Source organism: Chiloscyllium plagiosum, unplaced genomic scaffold, assembly GCF_037043375.1.
Source record: "Chiloscyllium plagiosum isolate Xiang-an unplaced genomic scaffold, Cpla_swu_hap1 HiC_scaffold_35, whole genome shotgun sequence".
In the NCBI taxonomy this organism is placed as follows: domain Eukaryota; kingdom Metazoa; phylum Chordata; class Chondrichthyes; order Orectolobiformes; family Hemiscylliidae; genus Chiloscyllium; species Chiloscyllium plagiosum.
In genome coordinates, this window is record NW_028270173.1 from 24477899 (window position 1) to 24487788 (window position 9890).

A 9890-nucleotide genomic window follows, 5' to 3' on the forward strand; every position below is an offset into this window, starting at 1 on the left:
CCAATACAGGTGCAGCAAATCATCTTTAGAGATTATGTTCATATCAATTAAAAAATTATTGTGAAAAAATACACTTTTTATCAAAGATTTTATCCTGTACTCTCAGGACAATTTACATGAACACCAATATGGGGGGGAAACTAACACTTACACTGAATGAGAGGAAAGTACTGCTTGGTTTGCAGATTGATGCTGATTGGTAATGGTGCTGCCATAGAGAAAACAGCACTTTATGACGATTGACAGTTAACTATCAGGCTTTCTTTATATTGTCAACCAGGGAGATTGACTGTGACTGATCAGAGAACTATACTGGGATATAAGCCAGCGATTGGCTGTCACCGGTTTGGTTGACTTGAAACAGGTGCTGCACATGTATATGCTCATTAGGTCTGCAAAGACAAGGGCTCTAAGCACTAACTTATACAATTTCCAACACACTAACTCTGTAACCTCCACCAGCCTGTGAGTACTCGCTAAGTCAGTAACCTCCTTCAGCCCAAAGAGTACTCGCTAACTCTGTAACCTTCTCCAACCCAAAGAGTACTCGCTAACTCTGTAATCGCATCCAGCCCAAAGAATACTCCCCAACTCTGTAACCTTCACCAGCTCAAAGAGTACTCACGATCTCTAGAACCTCCTCCAGCCCAAACAGTACTCACTAACTCTGTAATCTACCCCAGCCCAAAGAGTACTCACTATTTCTGTTACCTCCCCCATCCCAAAGAATACTCGCCAATTCTGTAACATCCTCCAGCCCAAAGAGTACTTGCTAACTCCGTAACCTCCTCCAATCCAAAGAGTACTCGCTAATTCTGTAACCTCCTCCAACCCAAAAGTACTCGCAAATTCTGGAACCTCCTCCAGCCCAAAGTGTACTCGCCAACTCTGTAGTCTCCTCCAGCCCAAAGAGTACTCACTAACTCTATACCCTCCTCCAGCCCAAAGAGTACTCACTAACTCTATACCCTCCTCCAGCCCAAAGAGTACTCAGTAACTCTTAACCTCCTCCAGCCGAAAGAGTACTCGCTAACCCTGTAACCTTCTCCAACCCAAAGATTACTTTCTAACTCTGTAACCTCCTCCAACTAAAAGAGTACTCGCTTATTCTGTAACTGCCGCCAGCCTAAAGTGTACTCGTTAACTCTGTATCCTCCTCTAACCCAAAGAATACTCGTCAATTCTGTAACCTCCTACAGCCCAAAGAGTACTCGCTAAGTCCATAACCTCCTCCAATCCAAAGAGTACTCCCTAATTTTGTAATCTCCTCCAGCCCAAAGAGTACTCGCTTATTCTGAAACCTCCTCCAGCCCAAAAGTACTCGCAAATTCTGTAACCTCCTCCAGCCCAAAGAGTACTCGGTAACTCTGTAATCTTCTCCAGCCCAAAGAGTACTCACTATCTCTGTAACCTCCTCCAGCCCAAAGATTACTCACAAACTCTGTAACCTCCTCCAGCCCAACAAGTACTCGCTTATTCTGTAACCGCCTCCAGCCCAAAGAGTACTTGCCAATTCTGTAACCTCCTCCAGCCCAAAGAGTACTCGCTTATTCTGTAACCTCCTCCAGCCGAAAGAGTACTCACAAACTCTGTAACCTCCTCCAGCCCAAAGAGTACTCGCTAACTCTGTAACCTCCCCCAGCCCAAAGATTACTCACAAACTCTGTAACCTCCCCTAGCCCAAAAAGTACCCGCTAACACTGTAACCTCCTCCAGCCCAACAAGTACTCGCTTATTCTGTAACCGCCTCCAGCCCAAAGAGTACTTGCCAATTCTGTAACCTCCTCCAGCCCAAAGAGTACTCGCTTATTCTGTAATCTCCTCAAGTCCAAAGAGTACTCGCTAACTCTGTAACCTCCTCCAGCCCAAAGAGTACTCGCTTATTCTGTAATGTCCTGCAGCCCTAAGAGTACTTGCTAACTCTGTAACTTACCCCAGCCCAAAGAGTACTCGCTAACACTGTAACCTCCTCCAGCCGAAAGAGTACTCACAAACTCTGTAACCTCCTCCAGCTCAAAGAGTACTCGCTAACTCTGGAAGCGCCTCCAGCCCAAAGAGCACTCACTATTTCTGTTACCTGCCCCAGCCCAAAGTGTACTCGCTAACTCTGTAACCTCCTCCAACCCAAGGAGTACTCGCCAATTCTGTAACCTCCTCCAGCCCAAAGAGTACTCGCTTATTCTGTAACCTCCTCCAGCCCAAAGAGTACTCGCTAAATCCGTAACCTCCTCCAATCCAAAGAGTACTCGCCAATTCTGTAACATCCTCCAGCCCAAAGAGTACTCGCTTATTCTGAAACCTCCTCCAGCCCAAAAGTACTCGCAAATTCTGGAACCTCCCCCAGCCCAAAGAGTACTCGCCATCTCTGTAACATCCTCCAGCCCAAAGAGTACTCACTAAATCTGTAACCTCCTCCAGCCCAAAGAGTACTCACTAACACTGTCACCTTCACCAGCCCAAAGAGTACTCACAAACTCTGTAACCTCCTCCAGACCAAAGAGTACTCGCTATCTCTGGAAGCACCTCCTGCCCAAAGAGTACTCACTATTTCTGTTACCTCCCCCATCCCAAAGATTACTCTCTAACTCTGTAACCTCCTGCAGCCCAGCATGCGGTGAGTGATAGAGGTTTCAAACACTGCTCTGTAAAACGCAGTGGCATTGCATTAATCGTGGATTTGAAATCTGAGACTGGTTAACAAAACCCTATCAAAAATATGGAGGGATATGGGACACTTTAGCCAGATACCAGTTAAGTTCAGAAAAAAATATTTATTTACAAATTGTTGCAAATTTTGGAGGATTTGAGCTATAGGGAAAGGTTAAATAGACTGGGGCTGAGGGGTGACCTTATAGAGGTTTATAAAATCATGAGGGGCATGGATAGGATAAATAGACAAGCTCTTTTCCCTGGGCTGGGGGAGTCCAGATCAAGAGGGAATAGGTTTAGGGTGAGAGGTAAAAGATATAAAAGAGACCTAAGGGGCAACATTTTCACACAGAGTGTGGTATGGGTATGGCATGAGCTGCCAGAGGAAATGGTGGAGGCTGATACAATTGCAACATTTAAGAAGCATTTGGATGGATATATGAATAGGAAGGGTTTGGAAGGATATGGGCTGGGTGCTGGCAGGTGGGACTAGATTGGGTTGGGATATCTGGTCGGCATGGACGGGATGGACCGAAGGGTCTGTTTCCGTGCTGTACATCTCTATGATTCTAGGACTGTACTGGTCTGCAGCCAATGTCACCGTCCACACTAACTGATAACACTTGGGTTTCTTCCTGCCTCAGTTATGGCTGATCGAAGTTAATTTTCCAGAGGCGATGGTATGGGTTGAGACCTTTCCTTTGAGAACACTCCACTTGTGATGTCGATGTTTCTCACTGGAGGCCTCTTCTCCTCAGTGTTTTTGACTGGGTTTTCTGAAAAAGAGAGAGAAGGCAAAAGGTGCTGAGCCTGTGGCAAATTCTCTATGACAGTCTGCATTTGAAACCATTGCATTTTACATCCATGCACTAGATACGCGACCTCTCTCTGATGGTGTTGCAGACACGGTGACCGTTATCAAGAAACCTGTGATCTTTGCAAATGTAACACCTATGCTGCAGTAGCCTGTGTTCTTTGTTTAGCAAGGCATACTTTTCAAAGAAAGATATGCAGCTCATAAATAGATGCTCCCATCAACATTACAAAGGGGTAAAACAATTTCTCAGTAAGCAGTAAGGTTTTTTTTAAAATAAGCTGTTTTCTTTTAATCGATCTATTCAGCAATGTTATGACACACTCCTGGAGCACGTGGGACTTGGAATTCCCACAGTGTGGAAGCAGACCATGTGGTCCACCAGGAGCACACCAACCCTCTAAACAGCATCCCATCCAGAACCACCCCTATAACCCACCTAGCCTACACACTACAAGGTAATTTAGCATGGCCAATCCACTCTACCATTTTCACTATAGGAGGAAACCAGAGCACCCAGAAGAAACCCAGGCAGACACGGGGAGAATGTGCAGTCTCCACACAGACACTCGCCCGAAGTGGAATCAAACCTGGGTCCCTGGCTTTGTGAGGCAGCAGTGCTAACCACTGAGCCACCATGCCACCCCTTACTTGAAGTGGGCCTCCTGGCTCAGAAATAGGAACAAAACTTACACATACAAAATGCAAAGATTTTGAACAAAAGCATTAGACTATGCAAATACCAATCTCCTAAATAGCTGGCCTCTCAAACACACACACATACATACATACACTCACACAAGCACACGCACACACCACGCAGATACATGCACACATATACACACACATGTGCATACACACATACATACACAGACACACACGCGCACACACATACACACATGCATACACATATACACAGATACATACACACACATACATATAAACACACACACATACACACACATACACATATACACACACACATAATCGCACGTATGCACGCACAGACACATACATGCACACACATACACGCACGCACAGACACACACACACACACATAATCACACTCACACCACAACCATCTCCTTCTGGGTAAAAAATCAAAAATATATAATGAAAAATATAAACATTCTGCAGGTTGTTGTCTTAAAAGTACTTTGATAAAATTACAGTTAAACTCAGGAATAAAGGACTCACCGTATGAGGAGCAGTTGAGGACTCTGGGTCTGCACTTCATGGAGTTTAGAAAGAAGAAGGGGAATCTCATTAAAATTTGCAGAATATTGAGGGACCTGGATAGAGTGGATGTGGAGAAAACATTTCCGCTAGTCGGAGAGACTAGAACATGAGGGTACAGCCTTAGAATGAAGGGATGACGCTTCAGAATTGAGATGAGGAATTTCCTCAGCCAGAAGGTGGTGAATCTATGGAACTCATTGCCACTGACGTCTATAGCAGCTGTCATCGAGTGCAGTTAAGACAGAGCTAAATAGGATCTTGACTGGTAAGGGGATCAAAGTTACAGGAGAATAGAATTGAGAAACACATCAGCCACGATTGAATGGCAGAGCATTCTTGATGGGCAAATTTGTATTTTCTGCTCCTAAATCTTAATGGTCCTAAACGTAGGAGAAATTCATGAATTGTCCCAGAATTACTTTGCATAGAAGAGCGAAAAGCTCTGAATTATCTTCCTGGAACATTTGTGGTGGCTTTGTCAGGAGCAGTGAAGGAGATTGTGAATTCTCTATAGGAACATCCCTTGAGTGGTAAAGATTATTTCCAGTGAGTTCTGAAATTGGAGTTTGCTGAGAGGTGATTCAAGTAAAGGCCAAGGAACCACTGTGTGTTCCTCTGGTGATGTTCAACAGCCTTCTTCTCCCCCCAGACTGGGCCATGAGAGCTTGCTTTGAAAGTCTTGTTGACAGATGTCTCGGTGTGAATTCCCATTGTTTGAAGGTGCCAAATTGTTGCATCCAGTTCTCACTTTCTCTTGTGTCTAATGTCAAAAAGATTGAAGACAGATGTATAAATATGGGTCCAGCCAATGTTGTAAGTTAATATTTACATCGTGCATCTTTGAAACCTTAACTTTAAATACTGAGAAAGTAACTTTTGGTACGGAAATGGAATTGGAGCCTAACAGTTTCCTACAATTTTGATTGAGGAGGTGGGAGTCATTAAACTGAGGACTACGCAGCCCTGTCAACGGAGGATAGACAGGCAGGAGGCTGGAAGAACACAGCAAGCCAGGCAGCATCAGGAAGTGGAGAAGTCAACGTTTCAAGTGTAACCCTTCTTCAGGACTGGCGGGGGGGCTGGCTGTGGGAAGAGCTGCAGATAAAGGGAGGGGTTATGGGTGAGGGGAGCAGGGTGGTGAGGTTGGGATAGGTGGAGACAGGGAGAGGGTACTGCCTGGTTGGTCAGTGGGAGGAATGGATCCGGTTGGTGGCTGGGAGCAGTGAAAGGGAGGGGGAGGGGCTGGGAAGGGAGTCGGCTGATGGGGAGGGAGATTATTTAGAAATTGGAGAACTCAGTGCTGAGTCCTCCAGGCTATAGGCTGCTCAGGCGGAAGATGAGGTGTTGTCCCTCCAATTTGATTCGCTGCGGCTTTGATGGAGGCCAAGGATGGTCACGTTGGAAAGGGAGTGGGAAGGGGAATTAAAATGGGCGGTGATGGAGAGGTCAGACTGGCATATATGGGCCCGGCTAAGGCGTTCGGTGAAACGTTGCCTAAGTTAACATTTGGTCTCGCTGATGTAGAGAAGGCCACATCGGGGGCACCGGATACTAGGTTGAAGGAGAGGCGGGTGAACCTCTGTTTCACCTGGAAAGACTGTTTGGGGCCTTGGGGGAACAATATAATTACAGAATGACAAGTTTATACCGAAACATTTTGCTATAATTCTGGACATTGAAAATCATTATCGAGAAAACTGACACAAAACTGCAACAAGAGTAAGTAATATTTTGTGTAAATAATTTTTTGAAATAGCAGGTACACACAACGTTAATGACTGGTTGGGTATATTATTCAGTATTTTACTGGTCTGAGTAGCATTCACTTCTCAAAGTGAACGGAAGTGGGAAGAAACAGCCTATTAATTTTCACTGCTGCAGCCATTATTTATAACTTGCAGGAAAACAGATTGCAAGATGGTGCCGGATATGATCGACTCCTTGTGAGCTCCTGCATGCAGATCTGCATTTCCTATTTCTGACAATCGTTCTACATTCTTCAAACTTAAAGGAGGTGTGTTTTTGTTTTTGCTGCTATCGTTTACTTACCTGTGCTACTTAACTCTGTGACCTGCCTGTACTGCTCGCAAGACAAAGCTTTTCACTGTGCCTCGGTGCCCGTGACAATAAAGTCAGTTCAATTCCAGACCCAAGCAAACGTTAAAAAGGAGGTTCAAACTTAAAGTTGAACAAAAGTTGCAGAATTCCTCAAGACTCTTCAACATTTGCGAATGCAAATTTATGGACTCAGTGGCATTGATGATACTTGCAGAGAAAAAATGATATAACAAACAGCTTTGACTTTTTGTTTTTTTTGTACAATTCGCAGCACTGTCACCCTTCACACTAGCTATTGTGTTGCTCTTCTGGTCAACTTCCTACATCATATGAAGTCTTTTGTCTTAATGTAAGGAGGAGCATAGTGAAGGTCCCATGGTAATGATTTGAGAAGAAACCTTGAGCGTGATGTAAAATAAAGGAAGTTAGAAAGTTTCGTGAAGAATGGCCAAAACTGCAACAGTTGTAGGCCTCAAAGAGATTTTGATCTGAACACAAGCTCCTTCATGCCACCCAGGTTGGTTCCTTCCGCGATGCGTTTTGCTGGGATGTTCTTTGCACCAATGTGATACAAACTGAAAATAGCCAGAAAGCAAAGTGGGAGCAACAGAACAAAACTCAGCTCCTGGTCCTCGAGCTAACGGAATTAAAGGGGATTGGGGGGGCGGGGGTTGGGGAGAAAGTGGGAACCGGGGCCTGGGTTGGATGAAGACCAATAAATGCTGGAGACCACAGCAGGGCAGGGAGAGGTAAACTTAGTAAGTTTGCAGATGACAACAAAATTGGAGGTGTAGTGGGCAGCGCAGAAGGTTAACTCAGATTACAGCAGGATCTGGACCAGATGGGCCAGTGGGCTAAGGAGTGGCAGATGGAGTTTAATTCAGATAAATGCGAGGTGCTGCATTTTGGGAAAGCAAATCATAACAGGACTTATACGCTTAATGGTAAGGTTCTAGAGAGTGTTGCTGAACAAAGAGACCTTGGAGTGGAGTCACAGGTAGCTAGGATAGTGAAGAAGGCATTTGGTATGCTTTCCTTTATTAGTCAGAGCTATAGGAGTTGGGGTGTCGTGTTGCAGCTGTACAGAACATTGGTTAGGCCACTTTTGGAATATTATGTGCAATTCTAAAATATGAGAGACATGGATATGGTGAGTAGCCAAAGTCTTTTCCCTGGGGTGGGGGAGTCCAGAACTAGAGGGCATAGGTTTAGGGTGAGAGGGGAAAGATATAAAACAGGCAAGTTTTTCATGTAGAGGGTGGTGCATGTAGGGAATGAGCTTTCAGAGGAAGTGGTGGAGGCTGGTACAATTGCAACATTTAAAAGGCATCTGGATGGGTATATGAATAGGAAGGGTTTGGAGGGATATGGGGCAAGTGCTGGCAGGTGGGACTAGATTGGGTTGGGATATCTGATCGGCGTGGACGGGTTGGACCAAAGGGTCTGTTTCCATGTCCAATTCTATGATTATCTAATGTCAAAAACATTATGCCAGGCTTTCACGACAATGTTACACTAGGGACACCACATAACGGTCCATTGGCAGGAGGGAAGTATGTTGTAAATGGCAGAAAGCAGTAATATACCCAGGGGTCTCAGTTGTCAGACCCACAGTTCTCTGAAAGAGGCAGCATAAGTGGAGGAGAAGGTTAAGAAGGCATATAGCATGCTTGCCTTCATAGGTGGGTTTTTACAGAGTATAAAAATTGGCAGATAATATTGCAGCCGTTTGGAACATTACTTAGGCCATGTTTGAAATACTCCATATCGTTCTGGTCACTACACCGTGGACACTTCGGAGAGGGTACAGAAAAGATTAATGAGGACATTGCCTGGTTTGGAGGGTATTAGCTATGAGGAGAGATGAGACAAAATTGGTTTTGTCTCACTTGAACGTTGGAGTCTAAGGAGCAACCTTATAGATGTTTACCTAGTTATGAGAGGAATAGATAATCAGATTCTTTTCCCCAGGGTAGAAAGGTCAACGATGCAGGAACATAAGTTTAAAATTAAAAAGGAGGTAAGTTTAAAGGAGATGTACGAGGGATTTATTTTTGACACTGGGGGCGGTAAGTGCCTGGGATGTGCCGCCAGAAGTGGTGGTGGACGCAGATACAATAGCGATGTTTAAGAGGCATCTTAACAGAGAGCTGAAGAAGCAGAGAATGGAGGGATATGGACCACGCAGAGGCAAAAGCTTTTTAGCTTTGAAAGGTGTCATGTCTGTAATCTTGGTGGGCCGAAGGGCCTGTTCCTGTGCTGGACTGTTCTTTGTTCTTTGTGAATCTGTGGCCTGGCTCAGGGTGAGTCAGGATATTCAATGACTTGTAAATCCTGTGAGACATGCTAAATGTACCAACCCCAGCAGCAAGAGAGAGCTTCTAGATCCAGGTGGTGTTCCATCCATTCCTGACATGACAAAAGCAACAGAAACGATTTTTTTTGTGCAAGTCAATGATTGCACCTTGGAGATAGATTATTTGCCCAAACGTCCCATTGTCTGACGACTGAGCAGCAACGTGAGCGTAACCCTTGTTGAAATGAAGGCTGCTACTTCTGGTTCCTTCTGTGCCCTGGAGAAGATCATCTCTGACAACAGGCTACACTTCACTGGCAAACTGTTTCAAGATGTGTGCTAGGTAGCGACTGACCAATACAATGATCATTTTACCCACAATTCTAACTCAAACGAGCCAGAAGAGCGTCTGGTACGTATTACCTAATTAATAATCTTCAAGTCTCAGTAATATTTTTGTGTTACCTTGCTGCATTTTGATGCAATAATGAAGGGATGAAACTCCTGGGCACAATTTATGCTCAGAACCCAAGTACAAATGACTTTGCCCAGGAACTAATTGTCTCGCCATTCTGCATCAGAGGACATTCTTTCCCAGGATATAGAGGAGAATAAAAGAAATACATGATCAGCAAGCACGTAGAGAATCCACAACTAAGGGGAAATGGTCCTGGGATAGTGGTGTCATTGGACTATCAATTCAGAACCCAACACTCTAGTGTTCTCAGGATATGGGTACACCTGGAGAATGCTACTTAAAGGTCTGCCATCATTGATAGTTTACCCACCCAGCCCCACTTGGATGGCCTACAGATATTGTTTAGTGACTTGCCA